This window comes from Pelobates fuscus, chromosome 3 (genome assembly GCF_036172605.1).
Source record: "Pelobates fuscus isolate aPelFus1 chromosome 3, aPelFus1.pri, whole genome shotgun sequence".
Classification (NCBI taxonomy): Eukaryota; Metazoa; Chordata; class Amphibia; order Anura; family Pelobatidae; genus Pelobates; species Pelobates fuscus.
In genome coordinates, this window is record NC_086319.1 from 50,050,491 (window position 1) to 50,065,313 (window position 14,823).

Consider the following 14,823-nt stretch of genomic DNA (forward strand, 5'->3'; position numbering starts at 1 on the left):
AATTAATAATTTATTAACTTCTACTAGATGGAGTTAAACTAGTTACTTATTAATTGTTCAGCGATTTAAATAAATTGCATATTCTATTTGCAAACAGAATTCCACAAATATAGTGGTTTGGTGGTAAAATGGAATTAGACGAAAATATTAAACTGCTTTAGTATAACAATTCTAATTAAAAAAAAAATAAAAATAAAAAATTCCAATCCAAACTGTTAATGTGTATGATTTCTAGTTAAGCGCTTAATTCGCTCCATAAGCTAAAGATGAACTACAAATGAAAATAAGAAAAAAAAAACTACAAGCCATTGACAAACAGACTTTTCAAGGACAAACTCAGCTGGTAACCTCCTAAATACACCAAACAGAAAAAAACACTTGATATGGACACAGTACATAGTAGCAGTCAAGATTACACTGGTATTTTGTTGGGAAAGAACATTAGCGTTTAGATACTGTTGAAAGCATTCACAAACAAGTTTTCAAAAAAAACATTTTGAAGGGCAGACATAGGTGTGTATATATATATATATATATATATATATATATATATATATATTTATTTATTTTTACAAAAATTGAGAAACTAGCAACTGCTTGGAAAATGTCTATTAGATATGCAGAGTCCATTTAAAAAAAATAGTATGTTGATAAATAAAAATTTAGCCACTTCCTGGCCACTGTGGAAATGGCATATTTGCCGTAAACAAAAGAACAGTGGGATGTTTCATATATTAGGATCTCATTTGTGATTCGTCTGTAGCAGACGACATACAGTTTTGTCATTGAAATACAAAGCCACTATTAACACAAATCATGGTAGCAAAATGACTCCATGAAAAAGTAATACAACAGCCCATGTAAACATTTTGGTGTCAATATTTTCCAAAACTGTATACAGTATATTTCTACTGATAATTTGAATTGGTCGGTTGGTATGCTAGAAACAATGTTGAATTCCAAATCTAAAAACGAAATGTTTGGCAGTGTAAATTCACAAAAAATGGATACATAGATATACAGGAGGGGACTTTTTTAAATAAATTTGAAAGACGGCGGTAAATAAGTTATATTTATGGAATCGAAACATCCAATGTGAATTATCCTATGATGTCTGGTTTACAAATACGTACATGTTTATGAAGGGAATGTGAATTGGTGCCTACTAAAATGTCTTAAATGAGATATGGGACCAAAATGGAGTTAATCAGTTTGGAAATGGCAATCAGAACATTTCAGATTTGCTCCCATTAATTCATAATAAACTCAAAAGTTGTGTCATACCAAAAAAAATATTCAAATTTATATATATTTTTTCTAAATCAAATTTCTACAGCAAATTTTCCAACAAATTATTAAAAATATACTTTTAATTAAAGTAGTTGAAATATTTGCCACTATAGAGCAATTTCTGCTGGATGTGACAAATATTAACTTTCTAATCGACAGCAAACTCTACGAATTGATCCTGTTTCAAGCAACTGCAATTGAGAGTTATCGTCCCTGGGGAGAAGAGCAAATCGGTCTAAAAGCAAGGCTAGAATTACCCAGTTTTGAAATAAAGCAAAGATGAGAGGCTTCTTATACATGTTTAATGAATATTTAGTGCAAGGTTTCAGCAAGCCAAAGACTCAATACCAAAAGACAACAGCTACAATACACAACAGCTGCCAAAGAGAAGAATGGACTTAGAACATGAGCAACATAGCTTTCATAGTAGGCACCCAGGAGACAATTGCCTGCAATTATACATTAAGAATGAAAATAGATCAATTAACTTTGCATCTGATGCATTTTGCAATAGGACAAGGACCATCTGCGAATCAAGGAGGGGGGGTTGTTGGTGCATGTGACCTAGATGAAGAGGGCCGCCGCCACCATAGCGGAGTTACCCAAGGCCAACACTTAGTGGCCAGGCTCAGAAAACAGTTCTGATAGGGCCACCATTTAGCAAGCAGGGAGATCAAAAGATCTCACTACACAGCCCTTTAGAAACCCTTCCGTGCTCGGTGTTTACCAACGTGTAGCAAAAAAGACAGTTACAATGTGGCAAAGATTTCAGTTACGCACACCTTTTAGTGCCTGTCTAGATGCTAATGTGTAATGATCCGTCGACAATGATTTAATCTCGTCATTTTGATTGTTCTATTTTATTGTTCTCATTTTTCACAATTCTGGGAATTTATGAACGTGTTTTTTTTTGTATCTTGGCACTTAGTAACACAAAATTTCCTATCTTTTAAATAAAGCTTTTTTTTTTTTTTTAATCCTACCGTGGTGGTCCATGGTTCTTCACAGTGCGGGGTCGGGAACTCTGACTTCCTCACATAGCGCCAGACCACAAAAACTGCAGCTGCATCAGGAATCAACCATACCATCAGGGAATGTATTTTTGCCCCCCTTCCTGCCCATGAGGTAATTAAGAAGGAGCAAATGTTTATATATACATATAGCTCAATTCCCCGCATAAGTTTGGGTGCAAACCACAGTAATAGCTCCCTCACATTGCAGTGCTGATTCGGGAGTGCAGCACTGGGAGGGAGTGATTACTGTGCTTTGCCCTGATGGAGGTTCTATTCACACAGTCCCTGGTCCTGTATCAGCCCTGTTACTTGCCCGCAAAAGGGCTAAAGGGTAAAAAAAAAAAAATAATCTGCCCAGAATTGTGTGCTACGGGCATCAGACGATAGGCTATACCTGCTCTATCACACTCAACCCATACCTTGTCACACTCGCCACCCTTCACCCTGCCACATGCCCTGTCAAATTCACTTAACTCTCACACTCATCCCCCTTCATTAAAAGTATTAAATTACTTTAAACCCCCACCCCCATGTCCAGTGGCAGCTTGCTGTAATGACTGAACGAATTTGGTCTGCTAAGCATCCTGTCACTGGTGGGTTTTTATACTTTTTATGACTAAAGAGTAAAATTTAAATTTGTTATATATTACACACACGCATGTACAGCATTGAAGAGAAACAGTCACAGTAATCACTCCTATTTAGGGTGTGCACCTAAAAATATAAGATGTAGGGATGTAGAAATTGAATTTACTCCATGAAGTAATGCAAGGAACAAGATAGGTTAAATGCAGGGATAATTGGATTAACACTGGGTAATGCAGGAAGCTTGATTAATGACCACAAGGATGTACGTTTTAAATCTAATAGACGTAAGCTACAGTAAGTTTGAGAAATAAAGCATCGGGCTGTAACAAAAAAAGAAAAAATGAGCACGGTTTATAAATATTATTTATTCAGTTAAGGGAGGAGGGCATGCAACAAACATTACTACAAATTGAACAACAATCAGTTGCAGTTAAAAAATATATATATACACACACACACAAGCTTCTAATAAAGTCATGCATTTCATTTATTATATGAAATACATGACTTAAACAGAAGGTTATGTCAGAACACACAGATGAAGGTTCCATCTTGTGATTAATGGTAACAGGAGTGAGCTAAAGTGGTGCATGTGCCTCAGCTGACAATGTGGCTCCTACAGATTCTGAAAGGAATGAAAAGTTCCAGGATTCCAAACTCCACTACATGTAAATAGTTCTTAAAACAGTAACAGTGGTGCACCCACTATCAGGTGACCGCCCTCAATACCCATCCTTTCCAAGGCCTTCTCATTTTGGTAAGGCAAGTTGTGTATGTCCAGAAAGGTGCAGTAACTACAGCGCAGACCCATATCTGGAGACCACCAGATTTCATTCCCAAACAGACAGCTTCTCATCCAACAGCACTTCCATTCCGGTCAGCTGTGTGAGGTCACTGAAGCTCTGAGTGAAGGGAAAGGAAATTCAGCAGACCCAGACATGCCATAGGCAGTGTCAATGGAATACACACGGTGCCGTTTACTTAAGGGGGCTGCAGAGGTAAAGGTAGGACAGGAATGATTGCCCACCTATGTGCTTCCGACTGTGTCTCTGTATCTGTGTGCCTATGAAGAGTTTTAGACTGAGTGTATACTTGTACGTGTGTCTGACTGTATGTCAATGAATGTGTTTTTGCACATGCACTTGTTATGGATGCAGGTGTTTGTGTGAACATGTAAGTGTGTCTATGAATGCAAATCAATATGTGTGTCTTATTTTGTGTTACTGCAATGACACTAAGAGGTAGGACTACTGTAACTACACACACACACACACAGGCACTGAAGAAAAATAATAAAAATTAAAATCGGAAAGCAGATGACACAAACCTTTGGCTCACCTATCAATGGCAATGAATGAGGCTCTTGATATAAAATATGGTACAAGAGTAAATAGCCAACTAAAAGTTAGATGTGGGTTTTCATTTTTGACTTTTTATTAGTGAATAAATCCTTATTTGTACATTCAGAATAATGTGGAACAGAGACGACTAATGTACTTTGCCTAAGCAAAACAGTACGACATTGAAACTTTTCCAGTTATACAAATATACAAGAGAAAAGTCCACATACAAAATGCAAACAAATCAATAATTGATTTTAAACCTTGTTGTTTCTAAAACGTGTCATGATTATAACCTGAATTTAATACATGCAACAAAGAATCTCAGCTATACTAATAATACAACCAACTGTGTTCAAAGTTAAATTTACAAAACAGATTACTACAATGTTTACCAGACCACAAAGGTAGATTGTTTAGTAAACGTACATGAAATTATAGACATTTAAATCTGACAAATACCTGGATGTGTACTATGGGTACAGTTCAAGAAAGGGGAGAGCTATATTTTGCCACGATTATTAACTGCCTTTTGGGGCTTTAAAGTTAAAAATAAAAAAGCATGACTTGCAGTTCTTTGACAACACACACAATGTGTTCTAAACTCTGAACTAATCCCAGCATAAAGTCACCACGGCTTGAGAACCCCAAAACCATGACTGCCATTGTTAGCAGTTTTATTGGCTGGAATGTAATGCTGATACGTTCTTAAGAACAAAGCAATATTACTGCGCCACTATAAATGTTGACATTCAAATATGCCGTTTTTAAGGGCAATATTCTAAATGTAAAATACCTGTTGACACTTTAAGTAGTGCTATTGTCAAAGCTGCTTTTCAAAACGCACAGGAGGAAAACTACTAAACATTCTAGCCAAGTCTCAGAGAGAATATCATGTTTCTCTACCAAAGGGGCTTCATGGTCACATTCAAAAGGTTACTTGCATCCATGATCCAAAATAAAACCATGTATTCTATTTCCCCTATGTCTGGTTTAAGTCAACAGATTTTCAGAATCTAGACATTTAATAAAATCAGTCTCCCTTATCTACTGGTGACAAACCAAACACAGAATCAAATGCAAAGAAATTTGGGTAATATTTTATAGTTTAATTCTTTCCCGAAACGTCTATATTTCCCATTGTGCTATTATTCGTCCTAAATGCACAAAGAAAATGGCTTCCTCCCATGAAGAAAGGTGTGTAGATGTTGTACTATAGGGTGATGACATTTTCACATCAGTTATCATCCTATAATACCACATCTATTTGGGGCACTAATAGTGAGCTCAGCAGACTATGATCCGTTTTGCTTTGGGTGCTTGATGCTTAAATAGTAGCTACAGAGACAGACATACACCTGGGGCGGCTGGCTGGAGATAGCAACAGGATGTATTATGTAGTTTTCCTATATTTACTAAGCAAGCAAACCATTATTTTTGTGTTTAGGGGCTGTTGTCACTTCCTACTGCATCCATCCATTGTACTGTGAAAGAACAACACCGATGCAGCCTCTATTCCTCTTACAGAGTCACTAAGTGACTGCCTTTTCCCTTGTGATTTAAATGGCTCCTGGGCGTTCAGCTGTTTTGCTGTGTGCATCCAGGTGACACCACTGCTGAGCACACATGTATACACAGATTTCCATAACCCCTTGCCACCAATACCAAATGCACAGCCATCCATCAACATAAATCCTGGACTTCCTACTATAGCTGGGGAAGACTATAAATGTAGATAATCATTCCAGAAACAAAGTACAGTTCTCCCTCAGGAGTGTATTTGCAAAATAAAACAATAGTCCACACCTTTAGAAGTTTTAAGTGTAAGCAGTGAATGCAGGGCTATTCACAAGAATGTGAATTGTGAAGATTAACCAGGAAATTTCAGGCTGAAGGCAAAAACAGTTGAACTGAAAACGTACCAAAGTTGGAGATTTTATTTGCCTGACAATTCATGACTAACTGAATAACCAAGATGGATTTGGCTAGTAATGGAATGCTGCATCTACATGGATTTTGGTTCTACAAAATTAACTTAAAGTACCACTATAGTCACCCAGACCAGTTCAGTTCAATGAAGTGGTCTTGGTACCAGGTCCCCCTGGTTTTAACCCTTCAGATGTAAACATAGCAGTTTCAGAGAATTAAGAAATGCTTTCCTATGGGCGTTTTTAATGTGCGCGCGGCTCTGGCCACGCATGCGCATTCCGCTTCACTCGGGAGCAGACGTCGGAGTGGGAGGAGAGGTCACCAGCGCTGAGGGAGCCCGACGCTGGATTAAAGTAAGTAACTGAAGGGGTTTTAACCCCTTCAACGCCAAAGGAGGGGGCCCTGAGGGTGGGGGGGGGGTGAACCCAAGAGTTATATAGTGTCAGGAAAACAAGTTTGTTTTCCTGACACTATAGTGATTATTTAAAGGAACACTATACTGTTAGGAACGGAAAATAAGCCTGTATTCCTAAAGCTACAGTTGTTCTCTATATTTAGATTCAGTTTAGGGCTCCCCTTAATTCAAAAATAACATTTAAAAAAAAAAAAAGAAATTGTTCTATGTACCTTTTCTCCAGTGCCAAAACAGTGTCCTGGCAGGCACTCAATCTGCCTCTTGCGTCATCACGCCAATGCTTCTAAAGTCCAATCCAGTGCTCCTTATTGAGAAGCATTGTGGACTTAAAGTGCATGCGCAGTTGTGATGGGCTCCTATTGCTGTGGGAACCAACTTTGGTTCAGTTCTAACAGCAAAAAGTGTCAGTTATAGAGCCATTAAAAGCATATTTAACTATAAAATGTAAGCATTACTGTATCTACTAAACAACTAATGGACCACTTTATTGAGATAATGTTGTCTGGGTATTTTACTGGTCCTTTAATTCTGTACTTATCCAATGTATTTTTCTCTGTAGACTTAATATTGAATGTCAGTCTGTTCTAAGAATTGTATTTGTTATTAGCATGTCTATATTGCCAACACTGCACCACCATGCCACTTTACAAATATTGAAGGGGGATATTTGGAAGTGAAGAAGGTTCTGCTCAAACAAGCTTGCAATCTGTGAGGATTTGAGGAAGGTAGGTATGTATTGTTCAGTGTCTTGTCCAAGGACACTTGCTGGTACAGTAACACAAGTTCAATCTGCAATTCCAGAAATACTTCAGTTCGTTATTACAAGGCAATTCAAATGGACAATTCTGATACACACAAACAGAAGTAAATACCAAGGTCAATTAAATACGAAAGAAAAAAAAAAAATATGGAAAAACTGCATCCACATGTTGGTCAAGCTGATTCGATACAATGTACACATTCTTCGTATATATTTATATTATTACTAAATGTTCCCTAGATAAAGAATAAAGTCACATCAAACATATTAACTTAATAGCACCTCATTTGTTGTTTTGAACCTTACACAAATATCTGTGGTCCATTTCAGGATGATGCAGTTAAAGAGAAATAATATTTTTTTTACTGGCAACATGTTCCATATTATACACACCAAAAAACAATGTAGGATAACAAGGTAAACTAGCATTGCAAAATCAAAGGATAAAACTCTATCCATACAAAATATATTTTACAATACTACCAGAACTAATACACAATATAAACCAAAACAGATTATTGGTTCTGTACAGCACAATGTACCGTAATTCATACAGGCAGAGCAATACCTTAAAAGGTCTGGCTGGCCAAAAAAAAAAAATATATTGAATATAGGCAAAAAATATTTCCCCAATAGCATGTTTAAGATAAATGAGAATAACCATGTGCCTCTGTATAGTATACATACAGTCTCACGTGATGGTGGACGTAGCACTTCCGCTGATACACAGTTAAGCTTTCTGGCCAGGTAATTTTTCTGTCCAGACATGGAAATTTCCAAATGTCCACCAATCTACTTTCCTGTATAATTTATATTATATATACACATATATAAATTTAAAATCAGCTTCTCTTGTGTTTTGAGGTTACTTGTCATTCCTATTATAACTTGTGTTTTTTTAAAAGAGCATAAAATTCCAACTCTGCATTGAAAAAATTGGTCTCCCTTCTGTCAATCAATTCTTCATTATAGACTATGCCGAAGAATTGAGTGACAGGCAGAATAGAAGAGATCTCCCACAAGTGGTTATTCTGTTCTCCAAGCACAGCAACCACACTGCATGCGCTGACTATAGAGAATAGGACCAGAGTAACTGACGTCACTTCGTTCAGACGCCTGCATACTGGCAATGAAGTCAGCTTCACAAAGGAGGCTAGTCCTGCTTGGAGATTGCAGATTGAGTTCGGGTTGACTAGAGGTGGGTGTTACAAAAGTATAACACCACCCCTGCGAGGACATGGCGACACTGGATTGGAGGGCGAGCCCATGACAGGTTTACTTTGAATCCTCACCCATCATGCTGGTTGAGTACATAATCAGAGGGTGCATCCATGCGAGCCTACACTCAATAACTAAAGACACCACAGCACAATGCAATCTGTGAAAGGGAAACATACAGACTCAGATTTGTTAAAGCTCATTGAAGTGGTTTTAGTGCGTTTGGTACCCTGGTGCTGTCCCCGCCATTTAGTGTAAAATAATTTTCAAGCAGTTTATCACAGACTGAGGGTCCCTGGCTGCCCACCCTGGAGGCATGACTTAAGAAAAGATTACCCTATTAAATTCATATGAGTAAAGGGTGCTGTGATAGTCTGAAAGTGGTTACTTGACACTCTCAGACAAACACTGCCACCCATTGCTGCTCAGATTAATGATTACTTAATGGAATGCGGTGGCTCTTGTTTAATATTAAAAACAGTTTAACTCTGATCAAAAGGTTGGCGTGAGAGAACTCCAGATACAATAACCACTTCAATTAAGCAGTTACAGTGCCCACAGTGTCCCCTTTACCATCATACTACACCCATATTGTAGCACTATGTGGCTCCTGAAAATACATCAGTTTTGACCTTGCACTTATTTTGTTTTATTGAGCACTCCTACCTAGCTCTAACGGGGAACAGAGAGTTCCACAATATAGTCACTTATGCCATTGCAAGAGAAACTGGGGACCTGTGCAAGCTTTATGAACCCTGCACCCCTTGTTCATAGCCTGTAGGAGGATGGGCCCAACTTTCGTTCTCTACTGGTAATTAGAATGCTTGTGTAAAATTTTCAAACTCAAATCTTTCCATTTTTCCTTGAAGTGACAAAGTTGAAGTAGTTTTTACGAAATTTGATCTTATGGATTGCACCAAATCACACGCAAGACAAGGAACCAGGTACTACGGTATAAAAAATTGCCATTAGTAAATATCCAATTTGGATATTGTTCATCTAATTTGAAAATTATGCACATATTTTCAAATTCCGATACAAATTATATTGCTAGTCACGGAGAACAACCTTGGCTACACTGCAATGTCACACATTGTTTTGACTTAGTTCCATACTGTTTATATTGCATCTGTAACATTATGAATTGTAAATTACCTACAAAACGCAGTCTCTAAGTATATAGAAGTGATTCAGCAATATTATTGGTACAGCCCAAACATATCTCCAAGCAGACCCATAGCCACAATGAGAGGATTTTTCGCTAATAAAGTTGTTCTTATAGAGTCAATTGTTAGGAATTCAAAGCAAACTTTTTAAAATGAAATATTAAGTCTAATTACTGGAAAACTCTCCAAATGATGCTGTTTGTTTAGGTTCACTGGACAAAAATTTGATATTCAAACTGAATTCATTTTGAATTCCCAGCAATTCACATGTCTACAAATAAATATGTAAATGCTTTGGAGAACAGCCTTAAACATGGCCCCCTACACTAAACCTGTGTGCATAATGCCATGGCAACGCAATGCTGAAATGTCTCAAATTCTCTCATTAGAATTTCATGGTACATTTCCTGCATATTATGAATGGGTGCATTGGAGATTTTCAATTTACCAACATCAGTGCTAAAAGCAATACTTTTTAAGGTGATTTCTACTGAAACTAGGGTTTCTACATCCACCTGTTTTCCTGTGCAGTCAATTTTACACTGATATGGGAATCACATGAAGGGTGCTGCCCTGCATTATGTGAACTTCACATGAGCCAGGAAGACAATCCATTCATTTATCCAGGAAGAACCTTACAGAAACTGTCCTCTCTTGCAGCCCATGAATGTCCATCACATGAAGAGTGCTGCCCTGTTGTAGGTCACATTTTTTTAATGAGCCTGGAAGGTAAATTAATTTATCAAGGAGGAATCCCAAAGGAATCCTCTTGCAGCCCATGAACACCACATAGTGTAGGGCAGCACTTTTCATGCACTGCCCAACAGCATGAAGAATTATGTGTCCAGAATATCCCATGGTGACATTTGACATACCTAGCTGGCACACAGAGTCCAGCCTGGGGCCCCCAACAAGCAGCACTGAGTTATGGCAGTCTGGTGGACTTGCAGGGGGGTGGGGGGTTACCTGACTTTAGACCCAGGGGGACCTGTTTGCATGGGGTGGAGAGGGCATGTGGCATCCTCCCACTGACCCCAAGCCCTGCCTGGGAATGAGAGTAAACCAGGAAGTGTCCCAGATCCCGGGGCCGGTGTACACAATGACAGCATCGCGTTCACAGAGCCCTGGCAGGAGCCATCACAGAGCGGTGACTGAGAATGACAGCCCCAGGGGCCCCTAGGAACCCCGCACGCCCCACACCCGGAAACCCACCCGGCCTCTCTCACCTGTCTGTGCCGCACGGCTCTCCCGAGTCCACAGAACAAACGGGGATAGGGTGCGTGCCCGCGCTGCGCGGTCCCGTGCACGGGCAGGTGCACAAAGGCAAAGGAGACAACAGGCACGGCGATTCTGGGTGGAGTCCGGCTCGCTGACGTCACTTAGGCCGTAGCCACCAATCAGCGAGCGAGGAGGCGGCGCGCACCTGCGTCCAGGGCTCGGAGGGCTGTGGGGGGGGGTCAGCCGCTGATGTGCGTGACGTCAGTGCTGGCTAGAGGCTGCCTGCTTACTGGCACCCCGTGGCCATCATGTCAGGATGCTGACACTGACTGAGGCCATGACAAGGACCAGTGACAGACTGTGTGCACTGTCTGACATGTCAATGAGAAAAACATAATAATAAAAAGACACAATGATGGAGCCATACAGTAATAAATGTGTATTGACTCCTTACATTGCTCCCCAGGCCACTAGCCCAGAGAAGTTTGTGGGCTGCTGCCTCACAGCACAATATTAAATGTTGTTATTGATTTACACTTTTTGCTGTATTGATATAAAACATTTATTTTTTATTTTTTAAATTCTTTATTTTTGCGGGTGTTATGCGTACATCAACAGAACAAAGTGACATACTGAAATTTAACGGTACATCGTATACGTACATGTCAATGATAGGCACAATATTTCATAAGTAATGACTAGTCGTAGGCTATCTTCGAGTAGGATGAAGTATTAGTTGGAGCGATCGGTGCCCTTTTAATTTTCCGGACCTATCTATGGGTTCCCTGACCTATGGGGCAACGGAGATATTTCAGAGTCTGGCAGTACAATAAACAGATTTTGGGAAAGTATAGATAAGGAGGCTACGACCTCTCTTCAAGTGGTATAAAACATTTCATGTTTGCTGGTCACATTGCTATTTGTTTGTTGTTGCCCCCTCAACCCCTAGGCCCTAGGCCTTTTGTAGCCAGCCCTCCAATGATTGCGTAGGTAGTTCGGCACCATAACCATTACAGCACACTGTAGTGATAATGGTGGTTGGAGTTCTCCTTTAAAAAAAACACTTGACTGCAAAAAAAAAATATTTAGAGATATACTTACAATGAAAAAAAATCATGTATTTAATTCAGCATTTTATTCTTTGGAAGTTTATTTAAAAACAGCTTTCAAATGTTGCAGACCTGCTGTCTGCAGCCTTGGCAAGTCCTCCTCTATTTCCCCAGCACAGACTTTCTGGCACCACAATCGCACACACCCTCGATCTCGACTTTCCAATGCCTCTCAGTCAACTGTAGTATAGCTCATTGACAAGGGGAAAGCCAGGCGCATGTTAGCCCTGCAGCATGTCTGACGCTTCCGTTAGCTCAGTTTTTTAATGTGCTTTGATTAGTGCATGTTCTGGATCTGTTAGCTGTGTGGAGCTAATGGATGCAAAAGAAAACCTTGATTGCTATTTAATTGACAGCCAGGAAGCTGTTTCTACCCCACTGATAAAAGTGCAGATTTCTATTCAAGCTGAAGTGCTTTTTGTGTGTGGATCCTGTATCCTTTAAAGAAACACTTCAAAGCACCACAACTATTTCAGTTCACTGTAGTGGTTAAGATGCCAGGGGTACCATGGCGTTCTCCCAGGGTAAACAGCCAAAATGGTTAAGAAATTATACCAATGCATCTCTATGGGGAGTATCTTCATGCAAAGCTTGAAGATGCCAAACGCCAGTCTTGCAAAGATTGCAGGACCTTAACAGGAAGAGCCTCTGGTGGCTCTCTGAGTGACATGCACTAGAGGTGGCCTTAACTGCTAGTGGGATGCACATTCCCACAGTCCACCCAACACCGAATGTTGGGTGGTTGGGAGGACAGGTAGAAAATCGGATGTGACTATAGCAGTGTGCCATGCCAGTCAGTGGCTTTAAGGATTATATTATGTTAATATTTGTCACGTACAGCAATAGTTAGAAACAGTTCTTATAATGTACTTTTACTCTTGCATGTTCTGGATCTGGTCATAGACTCCAGATTTGGGTAACATGTCTTGCCGTCCCAGATATATTTTCTCTATCTCAATCCTCAGTTGTGACTGAGATATAAAGTTCAGCTAACTATAGCAGTTCCATTTATCACTTAGGATGAGTGTGTAAGATCCACGTCCAATAAGGACGCATCTCAGTTTAAACTTAGTAATGATAGTTCCTATTCCATTGTTGATGTACTCATGGCAAAACCAAGAATTAATCAACATTCCACATATCTGTGTCCCAATATGAGGGTGCTTACCAACAACGACGCACCAGTGACATCTCACTCTCAGCACACTGGACACTTGCGTCAAAGTCATAGACTGGGCTCTCAAATTGGTATCTGCGCCAAATTCAGGTCAAACTGTTTCAATCTATTACTAGATCACACTTGCATCATTCTTGCCACCGTCTATCCTAAAGTGAGGCAAGCCATGATCTTTGCACCTTTAGCCTTCATTGTTTGGCATCGTACCTAGTGCAATGCACACTTTTAAAACTGTCACAATTATGACTTAGGTGTCTAGCCTTAAAGAAACCCCTTCAGACTTGTAGACAGTGTCCTTTCGTGATCTCTAGGCCCTTAAGCACATTGTTCTGAACTTGATTGCTATTCCTGTTTCTCTGTGTAACAGACCCAGTTTGTTCTTGCCTCTGTCTACGCCTTGTCCCATGTTCCAGTGTTCCGGTATACCATGTACTGACTAAGCTCACAATTACTTAGTTCTCTCTAACTTTGGCCTGATTGTTTGGTTAATCTTAGACCTAATATTTCATATTCTGTGCACACGTGCCATACAAACATTTAGATGGCAGAGTGTATCCTTACGAAAACTCCATGTGTGCCCAATGAATTTCTAGCTAGCTAGAAGAGAAGCCATTTTGCTTACATACGAGCTTTGAATTGTAAGATAGAAGTTTGTCTGTGGCACAAAGAGATCTATACTGAACATTCCTAGCTTTTACTGAAATATCCTCCAGAGCTAAGGGCCAGCTAAAATACTGGGATTCAGAATACGTGACAAGGAAATTGCAATGCGCACTGTAGATAGAACAGAACAAAGCACAGGGAGCTAACAATTAAGTCTACAGAGAAAGTCAAGCACCGTTATTAAGAGAGAGAGAGACGAGTTAGTTGAAGCATTGAAAAGATGTCACTTTGGATGGAATGGCAGTTTTAAAAAAAAAACATATTTGTTGCGCTTTATATTATCTTTGTCCTGATCCCCCAAGAAAAATAATAAAACAACATTTTTTTTAAATTTTTATTTTTCATATTGCACTGGTAACCTTTCCAGTTAAAAAACAAAACAGAAGGTTTGGCATGTTTAAAAATATATAAAGTATATGGGTGTTCTTTATTCCAAATGCAGTATATTCCTCAAAAGAAACAAAGGGAAAACAGGGAAAACTCGCCCTGGTGTTGAAATCCTTATGATAATATGTATACAAATAAAGGTGAAGAATGCCTCTCACCTGGATCAGAGCCTGTGACCTGGCTCTGAGTATGTTAGCTTTTGAGTCCTTTTAATGGGATGACTCCTTCCCTCTTTAGCAGGATAGAAGATGTACCAGGTGTATGTTTAAGTGGTCAAACTTTTATTTTACAAATTAATAAAATCATAAAATACATACATAGCACTGGTATCAGTCCAAGTTTCAGTCCAAGACGCGTTTCGCCGATTCCTCCCGGCTTTATCAATTGACCACTTAAACATACACCTGGTACATCTTCTATCCTGCTAAAGAGGGAAGGAGTCATCCCATTAAAAGGACTCAAAAGCTAACATACTCAGAGCCAGGTCACAGGCTCTGATCCAGGTGAGAGGCATTCTTCACCTTTATTTGTATAAATATTATCATAAGGA

General features: G+C 39.3%; 1 protein-coding gene across 1 annotated transcript in view; it reads right to left on the reverse strand.

Moving 5' to 3' along the window:
- Window positions 1-11,083, reverse strand: part of RAB3IP (RAB3A interacting protein) — a 29,420-nt gene extending 18,337 nt beyond the window's left edge. Inside the window, exon 1 of the mRNA XM_063447016.1 lies at window positions 10,946-11,083. The gene's annotated coding sequence lies outside the window, so the exon portion shown is untranslated. The remainder of the gene's footprint in view (window positions 1-10,945) is intronic.
- Between the last annotated feature and the right edge of the window lie 3,740 nt (window positions 11,084-14,823).